The sequence below is a fragment of the Notolabrus celidotus genome, chromosome 21 (assembly GCF_009762535.1).
Source record: "Notolabrus celidotus isolate fNotCel1 chromosome 21, fNotCel1.pri, whole genome shotgun sequence".
Lineage (NCBI taxonomy): Eukaryota > Metazoa > Chordata > Actinopteri > Labriformes > Labridae > Notolabrus > Notolabrus celidotus.
Window position 1 is genome coordinate 17,724,300 of NC_048292.1, and position 14,957 is coordinate 17,739,256.

Below are 14,957 nucleotides of genomic sequence, written 5' to 3' on the forward strand. Positions count from 1 at the left end.
TATACAACAAAAGATTCTTCAAATATGTAACATCAGTTGCTTCTCTTATTTTTTCCCCTTTATCTATTCCCTGGATTCTGGTGATCTGACAGCCCGTCAACCGATCTGCATGAACCATCTCCAACATGCATCTCTATGTGCTGGGTTTCTCATGCTGAGGCTTGCTGGCAGGCAATGGGCCCTCTCCAGTTACAGGATCTTTTTCAATAGAACAGTAGTGGGGGTGGGAGTTGGGAGTGGGGGTGCTGCTGTTGGAGGTGATGATGCAGCAGCAGCAGCAGCAGCAGCAGGCCGTACAATGATCCCCTGGTCTTTACTAATAGATGACCCACTGGCTAACAAGCCCCCGCCCACCACCACCACCACTGTACAACCCACATACCCATCACTCTGCTGCAACATGGGTGCAGAATGAAAGACTGTGAACACATTCCTTAAAAATAAAATGTTTTTATTCCTTGTTTTGCTTATTTATAAGCCCTATAAAGAGACAACCAGTTGCCAGATGTGTACTAGTTGAAGACCTGATTTTTTCTCTCTCATCTTTACTATTTTTTCCCCTGGTTTTCCTGGTAATGACGAGGCAGTGAATAATCCCCTGCTCGGAAACCCTCTGCACAAGTAAGGCCATGCAGTTGGAGCTAAAATTCTGAATGCTACATACAAAGCATCTTTTCTCCACTTTATTTTTATTTTACATGAACTATTTTCTATTTCATTCTAACAATATTTCGAATATTCATTAAATTCAATAGATCCAGTGACTAAATTACAATGTATGTGGTGAGCTTTTAATACATCTGTATAATGTATTGCTTTCTTGGAACATATTGGTACTTCTTCTATACTAAATATCTGAGTTTCCAACATTTTCAGCATTCTTTGGGGACTTATATTGTAATAAAATGCATTGCCGTTTCGTTTTCTGCAGCATTATCTTGCATCCTGGAAAAAGTGATCTCTATTGTTGCCATTTCGTTATCTTTAGGAGCAACAGACTAAATCTTGCCACATTATTATTTCATCCTGCCTCCATATCATATGGCCTTGATGCCTTCACGGGTGGCAGGGACAAAAACGCACCACGCGTCCACCTGATCCCTCCGCTGGCACCTGTTTCATCTAACCCCGGCACGACAACAGCACGGAACCAAATGAGTGTTTTAAATATTCATAGCCGGGCTACTCATCTCAGTACACACGCAGCAGATGATCCGAGGCTCAGGTTTCTGCTTTTCCAGGTGGAATCCACGTCAGGCTGCCAGGAGGAGAGGCTTCTGGGCTCCTCGACGAGTCACCGCGGATTGATTTCACTGTCGCTATCCAGCATGAAAGGAGTGTAACCGAACCCAGCCGCATCACCTCTAAATATTACACGAGTTCTGTCCACTTGGTAATCTGCCTAATTATCAGCAGCAGGTAAATGGACTCATGCTATCTGAGAGGAGCAGAGGCCTCATATATTAGGCCCCTAAAGTGGAGTAGGAGCATACCTGGCCTGGGCTCGAGAGGTGGTGCATGGGTGCTGTTCAGCTCAGTGTATGGAGAGGAGGATGGAGAGCAAAACGAAGGCCCAAGAAGGGCCCAGGGATGGTGCTGCTGTTGCCTGTCAGGACACCAGACTTCCATCAGGTTGTATGCTCTTCCTATTTTTCCCTAGAGGGGGTTTATGTTACGTATACTAATGCGCGAAGAGACTCAAAATAGGCCTCTGATAAATAAAAAGAGTAATGTTGAAGAAATTGTCCCACTTTAATGCCAGCAGAGGTATTTTATGCTTTCCCTGCACAGGAAATGTTATGCAATGTGCACGGAGTGAGCACTTGTGCAGGCTTTAAAATGCAGTATTTGATAATCATTAGCCATCTGGACGTGGACATTTGATCCTGCAGCATCTCGACCCAAGAACTGCAGCCTCAACAGCATCAGCTGACTAAAAGTAATCCCGGGATGGGGGGCAGGGTGGATGCGCCAAATAGTGCCTCTGATGTATGCTTGCAGGTTTAATATCTGAAAATGCAGCAAAGGATAAATAGTGTCGGAAATGACTGAGATATAGAAAATCGGCCTTTATTGTGTGGTAGTAAGTTTAGCATTGTTGTCCCTGTTTTGCTGCAGAATGTAAAGGCCTATTAAAGAATGGTCTCTTATTGAAATGGTTCTTTCCCATTTAGGCCAGTTTCTCTAATGGTCTCACTCCTTTTCCTTCATAGAGATAGCACTGTGGTCTACGGGTGCCTGTAAGGTAAACGGTACACTGTTGACAGCAGGCCTGCAGGCCTCTACTGGCTGTGAAGGCCATTTATGATTTAAAAAAACATGCATCACTAGGAGACATATGGATACAAATAAAACCTAATATCAGGGTGGTGGGTTACAACATAAAATCATTTTTTGAAGAGGAACATTATGCTTTTAATTTAATTAAAATCATAAGAAGCAGTAGGCCTATAGTTGTCACTGAAATCCACTGCACGTTTAAATTGTGTATCAGTGTTAATCATCTTATTTTATGGTTTATTCACAGTTACTGTGTCTCTTTAATTCAAATGTTTACTTATTTTATCAAAAGAACATAATTCATTTCAAATTATATGATTATTTTATTGATGTGAGGGATTTGGTTGCCTATCTGTTTTTTCCACGGTGGGGGGTTGGTCCAAATTATCCGTGAGGAAATCGTTTAATCCGGAGAGACAAACCCAATCCTCATCCACACAGCCTGCAGCAGTTCCCGGGTTAAAACGGCGCCTATTAGAAGGTCCCCTAGCATCCAGATATATCCAGCACAAGGCCCACGGAAGCCGAGGCCGTGAACGCAACAGAGCAGGAGCACTTTGGATTGTTTCTGTGGGCCTACAGCACGGTGAGATGGTTGAAAAATGTGTGTTTTACCGGGTAAATCCTTTTGAATCGAAGTCTGATTCAGGAGGAAAGACTCTAGATGGAAGCCGTCTGCGTGCTGCTTTACAAAACGCCCACTTTAAAAAACGCAGGTACGCACACCGGTGCGCGGTTTACCCTTTAGAAGAGGGGGGTTTAAATGTAGGGACACTGCACCATGTTTTTCATTAGAAACAAATTCACTGCAGAGGATCAAATCAAATCTCAGCATCTTTATCCTAAATGTTTAAGTGCAGGTTATGTACACGTGTTACAGCTTCTTTGTTTCCCCCTCCTGTTTTCCTGTAACTTGTTATGCTTAATTGTGTGCCTGCGCCTTTAAAAAGGTGCCGGACACCTTTCCTTCTCTCAGTGTGCAGTTTGTACGCGCAGGTAAAAGGGAGGAGGCAGAGTATGGAAAGAGAGAGAGAGAGAGGGAGTCGATGGAAGAGAGGGAAGAGGAGGAGAGGAGAGGAGCGCAGGGCTGAATTTGACATTTGATACTCAGGAAGTCCAGAACGCCGCTTGGATTTCTTTTGTTTCATTGTAATTCTGCAGTCCTGCTGCAGGCAACGCGGATCCGAGGCTTCTGCTGCCCCAACACTACTTTAGTAGAACAACTCTTTTCAAAGATCAGAGTAAATGAAGGACTAAAATGTCTGATGGGTTCGAGCTCGGTGCAGTTTGTAGCTTCAGGTATGGCGCACAACGATGGATTCGCAGGAAGGTATGAACTTCATTTTGTACTTTGCAGCTTTTCTCCCGTTAGACTTTTAATTCAACGTCGTGAGAACAAGTTACTTTGTTACATCAACAAATGAGGGAATAATAATATGAGTAATGCCCAATGATATAGTCAAATCAACCTGGAAAAAAGCCTCACAAGTTTGTACATTCTTCAATTTAGCGGATTTTAAATCGGAAAACATTTATCAGCAACATAAGTGAAATCTGACGCTGCGCAGAGGACTTTTTCTCATATAACTTCAACAGATTAAGTGAAAAAAAAAAAAAGTATAAATAAACACATAACGACAGAATCAAACTATCCGTAATCTTTATTTTCAGAGCAAACGACCTTCTAACTTTTAATGTGTTATTCCCGGTAATTCTAGAGGCTGCTGCTGTGTCTCGTCGCATTGCACCTGCTTTTCTAAAGCCGCAAGAAATAGCAAACGGAACAGAGTGGAATGATCATGATTTCAACAGTTCAAATTGGGTTCACAGTTAAATTAAAAAGTAGATCATGTAATTCTTTATTAAGTCGAAGGACGATTGTCGGGCGTGTGGTCCAGAGTTTATTACAAAAGGGAAAAAAACAGTTATTAAATAGCAAATACGCATTAAGTTAGCCCCATAAAAAGGAGCGTCTTAAAATAAGAATAATTACAAACATTGTAAATCGGAACAAAATAGGAATTTAAATATATTAAAATAAACATGATTTTTAACGTGTGTCAGAGGCCTGTTTCTCTTTAAATAGCACATGAAGTGATATTTTGAAGGTTGCATGACTGATGGAGAATGTGAATCGTGCTGCGGGACTTAGAGGAGTGATAAATCCTCCTGAAATAACCGTGAAGTTGAGGACTTGTAGACTCTATTCAGACAAATGCGATTAACTGAAGGGGCTTTTGGAGCTGCTCTGAATTAACGATGGCAGAGACAAAAGGCAATCCGTAGAATAAAGAGAGTTTTGTGTTATACAAACTAGGAAACGACAAGGGGAAAAAACCCATATATGTATGACGTGCCTGCCATAGTCTGTATTTTTAATCCTTATTTTTCTCATCTTAAATCTCACTGCAATTTCATGACATTGCATTGTATTTTTATTTAGTGTTTGTACTGAAACCTTAAATGTCACATAACGGAACTCTTGTTTATTGAGAAATGAAGAAGGAGATATATATAATAATGAAATATAATGTTTACATTATGATTCATATTAGCTTGTAGGCGATCTTAATATAAAAAAATGGGTGGCTCCAGTTTATTTAGGGTAATGCAGATGGGCTTTGTATTTTGACAGCTGGCCTTGCTGACACATCAGAGCTTGATGACTATGTATGCCATGTATTGAGTTATAACTAACCAAACAAAATTCATATTTACAGAAGGATAAAAAAAAAAGATGTCCATGAACACTCATGCATCAAAATGGTAATAATTGAACCATCTGAAATAATAAAATCAGTAATGTTCTTGTGAGATGGAGAAGATTTAACACACTGATATGCTGTTTTCACCCATGCTCCTGCCAGAGTTCTGTATGTAAAAAAAAAAGGATTTTTTTTAACTAATTAAGGTTTGACAAATAAGACACAATCAAATCTTCAAAGGACAGTTTTTTTTTCGACTGGGCTTTTTAGTGGTATTGATTTCTCCAGGAAATGGCAATGGGAGTCTTGCTCAGGGAGCCATTTGGGCGTCTGAGGAATCACTTAGTACATGGTTTGATCGCTGGAATCAATGGCAGCTCCGCGCACTGCAGGGCCCGGGGTGAGGGAGCTAATGGCTGAAGCAAGGGTGGGGCGTCTGAGGACGGGTAGCCTCTGCAACTTGGATTATCTGCAGCGCGAAGATGTTTTTGACGACATATTGAAGGTCAGGAGATGGACTGAAGGTTGTTACTCAGTTTAGCAGCATTTGTGAAACTTAATTTTTTCATACTGAGAGAGCAGAGTTAGAATTATTTGTAGTTTTGACACAGTTTATTTAATACAATGCGGCCATTCGTGGTTTACAATAATGGTAATTTAGGAGTGGGTCTTGAATGCTGTGTGAAAGGAGGTGACAAAACTAATGGGACATTTCAACACTGCTCATCTACAGGGCAAATTAAGAGGTCAAGTTTAGGGTGGCGCCCTTTGGAGAGATAGTGGGTGTTTTGTTAGGGGGTTAGCAGAGCCAGGACGTACAGAGACCACCTTAAAACCATTAGGACATTACTTTGGACCAACCTTGTGTTTCAGACTTTGGCTTCATAGGCCTAGAAGCTCAATTTGACTATGTTTTATAAATTTGTGTTGTAAAAAAGAAGGTTAAGTGGATGAATTTAAATATATTTTATCTGCCCTCTGCAATCCAATGTAATTGGGTGTCAGAGGATGCATGGTGCTGTAAGTGATTTATAACTTGTTTATTGTGCCGTATTCAGTCCCTGCTTCTAAAGAGGGCAGTGCAGGTGATTAGCAGCGAAAACAACTACGGGAAGATGTTTACTCTCTCCTAGGATTGCCTGGACTTATATTTAGATACCAACACCTAGACATGGTATCCTTTGACCTGTTACTCAACGCGTGGCTCAATCCACCGCAGTGCAGTGCGTCTCCAATTCAGCTGCGTCACTGCATCAGCGCGGACATTTTTAAAACTCTTAAGTGCTTCTCTTCTTCGTCTCTCCACTCACATCTGTGTCCCCACTTCTTTCACTCTCACACTCTCTCTCTCTCTCTCCAGGCTGCTTCTTCTGGAGGGTCGAGGGTCTAGTTTGCATAGTTTTGCTTCCTCACAGGCTGGCCTTGGTTATTGAGGTGATAATGACTCCTGTTCTGTGTATGGCACTGGTAGAATTCACTGTGAGAGCTCACTATCAGTGAATTACCATAGGGCCATAAACAGAGCAGAGAAAGAACCACTTGATGATGATGATGATGGTGGCCGTCCATGGCGGTTTAAACTGTCCCTGGCTCCTCTCTCCTCTCCTCTCCTCTCCTCTGCTGTGCACTGCTTTGCTAGTGGGTGGGGTGAGTGTGATGTAATCACTCTGGTGCGGGTGCATGAGTCTTGCTGGGTACTTCGACGATCTCTTTCTGTCTCTGATGTGCTTCTATAACAACAGCCGCTCCTCTTCTTTGCCCATTTTGGCACTAGCACATTTTTGCTTCTGTATATATACTTTGAGCAATTATGTGTAGTGCCAATATAGGACAAGATAGACTTCCATCGCTTTGGCACAATCCTGGAATCTACTCTGCATTAGCACATACTAAAATGTGCCGTCTCCCTCCATCATGTAAACTGATCTTTATTCCTCGCTGGTGCATTCATTAATAGTGGGCTCAAGTCTGGAATGAATGCAAACTTTTAAAGGACAAACCCGTACATTAAAGGCCGTCTCAATCCATGACCCTGAAGGATGCTCAGCACATCAGAGCCCACGATTTACTGGAACAACCATTATTTATCCTATGTTCAGACTCAATCTAAGCGTGTTCATCATCCTTATGTAGGCTATTTAAATCACTACATCCTGAGAATCCATGTCTGCAGAGGCCCAGCAGCTCTCTGGTGGTGTTTGGCAATGGTAGAACTCACACTGGTGAGGTAGATGGATCCGGTGGTTCTAGACTTGCCAACTACTGCCTGAGGGCATCTGCCAGCATTCAAAAACAACAACAGCATCAACAACAACAACGCAAAGAGGAAATAAAATCCTGGTCCCAGGTGGAGAAACCTGGGAAGGATGTTTTAGTCGGAGAGTGAGTGAGTGGCTGACGGTGATGAAGGGTGGGGTGATGACTGTGTTCCTCCCCTGCGCACCCCAGCCTCAAAGCTCCAGTGACTCTCAGGTTGAGAATCCATAAAACTGTTGACATCATTTTAAAATTTAAGATACGTGCTTGAAGAAGATCCCTTGTGAGATGGAGATAGAGGTGGATTCAGGTAAAAATCACGAGCTGTTCGCCCTCTTAGATTTACAGAAAAGCAAACGCAGGAGGAAATAGACGGAGAAGCATGAAGTTAAGGGTTTTTAATCTTTGGGATGATTGAAATGCAGCATTTTTTTTTTCTCTCCCATCAAGAAAAGTGTTCAAATAGTCTGTAGAGGATGCTTAAAAGCCCTTAAAACCAGAAGAAAATGAGACGTGGAGCCAAAAAATCAATTGAAGTATCTCTTGAAATGATAGTTACAAGACAATCAATGAAAAAACATCCATCAGGAAACATTACCTGGTGTGTCTGGTTCTCAGATGATACTGATTATTCACCATCATCGACCCCAAAGTAAGATTTAATTTGGAAGCTTTCATACTGAAATAAGCACTCAAACAAACCAGACACGTCATTACTATTCAACTTGTTTGATAACAGAGGAGTTCAGCGATCATTTATCTTTAAAAAAGCTCAAATATTTCATTTTCAAATGTGGATTTGCGGCTGTTATTGGTCTGATAGCTCTTTAATGAATGAGAGAATCCAAACAACACATGCCAGGGCTGAATTTTGTTCCCCATTTCCTCCCATGCTGATATTGTAACGATGATTTTTAACTCCTCTGTCCATCAGTGGCTCTTTTCTCCAGCAGACGTGGATCAGGTGAGTGCAGCTCTGCAGTGTATAAGGGGCTCTGTGGTCGTACAGAGGTTCAGCTATTCTGCCTCCATCCAGCCATCAGGGGGGTTCCTCTCTTAGCTCAGTGGCATAATTGGCAATCCGTGCCGTATCATCTTACCCCTCTCTTTCAATGCAGCCTTTTTCCCTCCTCCCTTTTCCCAAACGAAAAAAAAAAGGGTGGAAAGCGAGTCTTTCTCAGATGTAGGGTTTGGTTTTGCTGTAACAATCCACTGACAGTATGTCTCTGAAAGCTGCTCCACACAGAGCTCCATATATCTGGGTCAGGGTCTGCTAATGTAGGTGACAGGGGGATCTGGGGATTTAAACCTCTTTATCTGCCTGTGCATAAATCCTGCTTTATAGCCTACACTTCAGCTTTAGCTAATATGATTTGTATTGTTACCAGTTTGCCTGCAGGGTAGCTATGTTTGATCTGCATGGACGTCGGCATCGGGCCTGCACAGAGGAGGCCATCTTGCTTTAGCGTGGGTCGGCCATTAGAACAGACAGAGAGGGGGTAAGTGCTGATATTGTGGCTAAATACAGACATCACCGTCATTCTCTGGATAACTGATTAAAGCAAACATGGATTGTGTCTTATATTACAGAAAACATCATGCATATATATGACGGAAATGTTATTTTTTAGTGTTTACTTCTGCTGTTATTTCTCTTACGACATTTACTATCTAAGTCCATCATCTGTAATGCAAATAAATACTTTAAAAAAGACAGATCCTTGTGTCAGACTCCCTCTAATGATCTACTCTGCAGCAAAGTGCATTGTGGGGTAACCCTTGTCAATGCGAGGCCTTCTCCAGATGGGCCGAGCAGCTCATGTTACACCGCATTTTTCAGTTCCCCCCCCTCTATCCCACAGCCCCCCTTGCCCCTTTCTCCATCTCTCTCTCTCTCTCACACACAAACACACACACACACACACACACACACACACACATACACACACACACACACACACACACAAGAGTTTCCTGGGTGGGTAGAGTCGGGCTGAGACAGTGCTTTGCCTGTGTTCTAATGCAGGCTGCAGAGCATTAGTGAAATGAGATTATGGTAGTTCTTACGCAGTGTCTGGGCTGGAGGTGGACAGAGGTGTGAGCTGAGAAGGTGAGGATGCCATTATTAGACCATTAGACTACATTATGGGAGGAGGGGAGCTTCATCAGCAACATGTCTGCTGATGCTAAGGCTGCTGGGAAACTGCAGATAGATTTTTATTGATCTTTTGCTTTTATTCTAACAGACGAGAAATCTTTCAGGCTAGTTAGTCACACACGGATCAACAGCAGAGTGAATAAAGTTTTTAATTTCAAAGGAGCTTAATTTTTTACAGCGTCTATTTCCTAGTTTGAAATGGATGGTTTTGTTTTGTTGTGACCCAGCCCTTTGCCCAGGCCGAGGGGCAGGAGATTATCTCTTGTAAGAAGAGCAAGTGGGGGCTTGGACAACGAGCAGTTTGTACATGTGTGCGTGCCCATGTGGGAGTGCGGGGGTGTAGGGCCTGGGATGCACGTATTAAGAAACGATTAGTGGAGATTAAAGCTCTGCCCTAGAGTCTGCCTGCACGACTCCAAGCAACAAGAATGACCAACCCCTCCCCTTTCACCCTGCAGTGACCCCCGTAGAGCTAGGCCACTGAAGCCGAGGCTAGAGCCCTTGTCGACCTGCTGCGGGCAATCAATAGCGCTGCCCAGTGATCCTCCGCCTGCTACACTGTATTACCCTCAGGATGGAGCGCAGCTCAGGCACTCACATCGCAGTCTCACTGCCTAGATTGGATGGTTTTGATGATCCAATCCGGTTCAAAGTCAGTAAGATGTATGTGATAATTTGAAGGAGAGCACCGCAGTATGATGCACAATGATGTAACCTGCAGCACAGGCTCGTTCTTGTTAGAACTTGTCTGAGGTCTAACTTGGCCAGGTGCAAGTGAAATAATCAACTACTGAATTTGCATTAATCCACACGATTTTATCATGTTTGACTAGTTTTGGGTGCATTTAAGAAAAATTCTCAACTTCTACAATGACAGTCTCAAAGGATGTGTTTTAAAAAAGTGGCACTGAAGAATGATTAAATGTCCTTGTTTAAGATGATTTTTGTAAGAAGAAGAAATGGTTAACTTTTGTGCAACATTGGTGGAGGATTTATCTGAAAGTACACAATTTGAGTACAACTTTTATCAGGTAGAAAAGTAATTCTTAAAGAGGGAAATGACTACAACAGTTCTCTACCACAATACCTTACTGCAGAGAAAGTTAGAAAATATAATGTGTGGTCATAAAAGGATTTCTGTCATTAAAACATTTATTTAACCTAGCTGTAGGTGTATGATGAAGTTGAACCTATGTTGTTTCATGACTTGGTTCAGCTTAAATGATTCAGTTGAAAGGTTCAGTGCACTTGGTGTTCGTGTCGGGGAGTGGATTGATGGAGCAAAGAGGCAGAGACAGACATGGTGCAGTGAAAGGCTTAGGCAGCCTGAGGTGTAGGCCCCTTTTCCAAGAAAACATGCTAATAAGGTCTCCTTAATCTGCAGAGACATCTAGATGCACATGCGTGCCATTAACCACGATGACTCAAATATGTACGTTTTCTTGCCTATAAAGCCCTGCAACATGCTCCTGAGGGTTCTTCACCTGACACAAGGCAAGAAGTGTAAAATAAGGAGGAAATTAAGACCTTTTCATCAGTGTGAATCTAACCTGGTTCAGTTTTAATCTGGAGGAAGAGCGGGATATTCACTGACGCCTGCTAGATTAAGGCATGTACGCTTCTCTCTCTGTTCTACTCTGCAACAGAAGGACCAGCTAGCAAATCCCAGGCTTTAAAGCAGAGGAGGTTCAGGCAGCTTATGATGTAATCATGGCCCTGTCTGTCACGGCAGGGAAGGTGGGGGTGCTGTGGAGATGCTTGGTTATCACATTTTATGCCAACCACTGAATGTGGGAATATGGGATAAAACATAGAAAACGTATAAAAACCATCAATAAACTTCTTTAATGTGCACACGTATCTGTTTTGCTATGAAGAAGGTGAGATAAGGTCATTCAGTTACACCTAAGTTTGAAGTAAAGACAGAAAGGCCGAAGTTAGCTTGCACATCCTAAACTGTACTGTGCTAGTCCAAACAAATGCTTATTCCCATTCATAAAATTCAATAAATTTGATACACTTTAGTGTTAATAACTGGCAATTAGCTGATAATAAACAATAAAGTGATATAGTTAAGGGTGGTGAAGTTTTTTTACAAGTGTTTGTATGGGCTATCTTCTTGCTAGCTTAAGTGTGACCAAGCTAACAACTACTTTAGCTTCAACATACCTAGCTGTATAACATCAAGTGATTCAGCTGGAGGGTTTAAACATATTTATTGAGGATTTCCTGTATTTTTTTATTTCCACATTTCATCTCAGCACCATCAGTGAAGCTAAATGATGTTTTAATGAATATGCTAGGTAAAAAATGCTTTTTTGAAGCAGGAACTGAGTAAAATATACACAAACTACTGGGCAGTTTTCAGCATAATGTTAGCAAACCCATTGTTCACTGTTTTTCCTTGTTTTTTTTGTTTCCATCACTTCCAGAAAAATACCTTTGAGATTGTTACTTCACTGTATTAAGTGGCATTGAACAGTGATTAAATGTCCTTGTTTAAAGGTGACATGTCTACAAACCCCCCGAGAATGAAAAAAATCCATTCTGTCCCTGTTCTGATTTCTACACCTTTCTGTAAATGTGTGTGAAACGAGCCGTTTCAGACTTCCGTGTTTTTGTTACGTAACAACAATATCCGGTCTGTCACGGAGTCAGAGCTCGGAGCTTGTTCAGCCCATAGACTGTATAAAATAATACTGAATCCCTCCTCCGTTTTTCATTACCTGCACAAATATGTGCCAACAAGGAGCTTAGGAGGGAGGCATGCTAGTTGTAGGCTGTCTTAATAAACACAAAGGTCGGTTTTACTCCCCACGTCTGCAGATTTGAAGATCTAGTGGATGATTTTTATTTATCATGGATAAGTGCTAGCGCTAGTTAGCATAGCTACATAGCTACATGTCGTAGCTGTAGCTGTGAACCAAGACACACGTCTACATACTGATAAATAAAACAACAAGAAACACTAAATCTGTGACCAATCCTTCAGAAAGGTCCTGCTACAGGCGCCTCTCCGTCAGGATCAGATTCTGGATCAGATTCAGAGGGTTGAAGTAACGTGATCTGTGAGCAGCCGTGTATATTCAGCCAACATGTAAACATTGGATCAACGTGCTGGAGAGCCGAGGCACATCCACTTCCGGAGGGGGTGTGGTCAGAGAGAAAACAGAGTGTTCTGAGGAGGACTGAAGAAGAGGGTTCTTCAGGCATGCCAAAATCTGATTTCAAAGAGTTTTTTTGAGCATAAACTTTAAAGACATGTTTTGGGGACCTCTTAGACCAATATATATTGATGAAAAAAGCGTGATATGTCCCCTTTAAGGTCATTTTTGTAAGAAGTATTGGTTAAGTATTAAACTGATAAGATCAAACCCCAAAGATAAATTAAATATAGAAGAATGTGTTTTTACACTGCCTTTATTGGAAGTAATGATCTCATTTACAGTTAACCCTCCTATTATGTTTGTTTCTCAGGGACAGCAATAATCAGGGTTCCCACTCTTTTCCAGAGATCATTTTCCAGGACATTTTCATTGATGATCAAGCTGGTATGACCGTCTAAATTTAGTTCCTAATTTAGTTCCTAAATAGTCTAATATGTTCCTCTCAGTGGAAGTCTGCAATGAAAGACATGTAGTCTATGGCTATCAATGAAATCATCTCTTACATACTTAAAAATGATGGCAAATTGATAATAGAATAATGCAACCACAGCTGTACAGCACTTCACTTTATTAGTGCAACCAAGTAACAATGATGGGCAACATCTCAGCTTTCTCTTTTCTCAAAAAATATAAAATGAGCTAAGACAAAAATAAAAGAGCCAGCAAAGGAATCAGGAAGCTGCCTTACTGAAATAATTAAATAATAATAATGATCACAGGATCAGTGCATTAATGACCTAAATAGAACTTAATGACAAAAACATACCTGCTTAATCATGATATTCAAGTGGTCGATACAAAACAAAGCAAATGTCACGTTTTTTTATTAACGTAAAGTTACCGTAAACTCTGAAAAATCTCACCGGTGTAAAGACGCACTCTGTATTTGAAGATCTCTCAGAGATTTAAAAAAATGTAAACTGTCTTCCTGCATGGCGATGTCTATTATGATCAGCGATGTCTACAACGTGGAGTTTCTGTGCAGCTGTGTCGCTCTTTTTGTTTCGTTTGTTTTCACTATCGGGAGTTTGCACTCCTACTAGCTAGAGCAGGGGTTCTCAAACTTTTTGGAGCCAGGGACCCCTTACAGGTGAGAAGATTGTCCAAGGCCCGCTCAAAATTGTAACACATTAGTGATGTGTCATGATCAAAAGTTGCGGCTCTGAGAGCCGATGCTTTATAGTAAATCAGAAGAGCCGGCTCCCAGTTTTTTCCTTTCGCTGCTTAGCTCTCTCAGTGCTCAGCCCCAGCTCTGCTCACAGCAGAACTTCGTTTTGATTGGTCAGCATGGCGGCCATGCAGCCAATCACATGTGAGGATATAGGATACAGGTGATGGAGGGGAGGCGGTGGATTGTGGCTTCATCTGTTCCTTCCAAAAGAGTGTTCTCAAAGACCGGGCAAATACTCATTGAGAGGAGAAATCGGATCAGCCCATCCAAGCTGAGGCATCAGATTTTCCTCAATGCGAACCTGAGGACATTAATAATGTTTGCTCCAGTTTGGTTCTGTTTGCATGAGTTTGGTTCTGGTTCTGGTTCTGTTCTGTTCTGTTCTGTTCTGTTCTGTTCTGGTTCTGGTTCTGGTTCGGTTCTGGTTCGGTCCTGTTCTGGTTCGGTTATGTTCTGGTTCTGGTTGGGTCCTGGTTGGGTCCTGGTTGGGTCCTGGTTTGGTCCTGGTTCGGTCCTGTTCTGGTTCGGTTCTGGTCCGGTTCGGTTCTGGTTCGGTTCTGGTTCGGTTCTGGTAAAGTTCTGGTACAGTTCGGTTCTGGTTCGGTTCTGGTTCGGTTCTGGTTCGGTTCTGGTTCGGTCCTGTTCTGGTTCGGTTCGGTTCGGTTCTGGTTCTGGTTAGGTTCTGGTTCGGTTCTGGTTCTGGTTCGGTTCTGGTTCGGTCCTGGTTCGGTCCTGGTTCGGTCCTGGTTCGGTCCTGTGTTGGTTCGGTTAAGTTCTGGTCCGGTTCGGTTCAGTTCTGGTTCGGTTCTGGTAAGGTTCTCGTTCGGTTCTGATTCGGTTCTGGTTCGGGTCTGGTTCGGTTCTGGTTCTGTTTGCTTAGGTTTAGTTCTGGTTCTAACCCTAACCCTAATCATAACCCTAACCCTAACCCTAACCCTACTCCTAACCCTAACCCTAATCCTAACCCTAACTCTGACCCTAATCCTAACCCTAACCCTAACCCTAACCCTAACTCTAATCCTAACCCTAACTCTGACCCTAACCCTAACCCTAACCCTAACCCCAACCCTAACTCTAATCCTAACCCTAACTCTGACCCTAATCCTAACCCTAACCCTAACCCCAACCCTAACCCTAATCCTAACCCTAACTCTGACCCTAACCCTAACCCTAACCCTAACTCTAATCCTAACCCTAACCCTAACCCTAACCCTAACCCT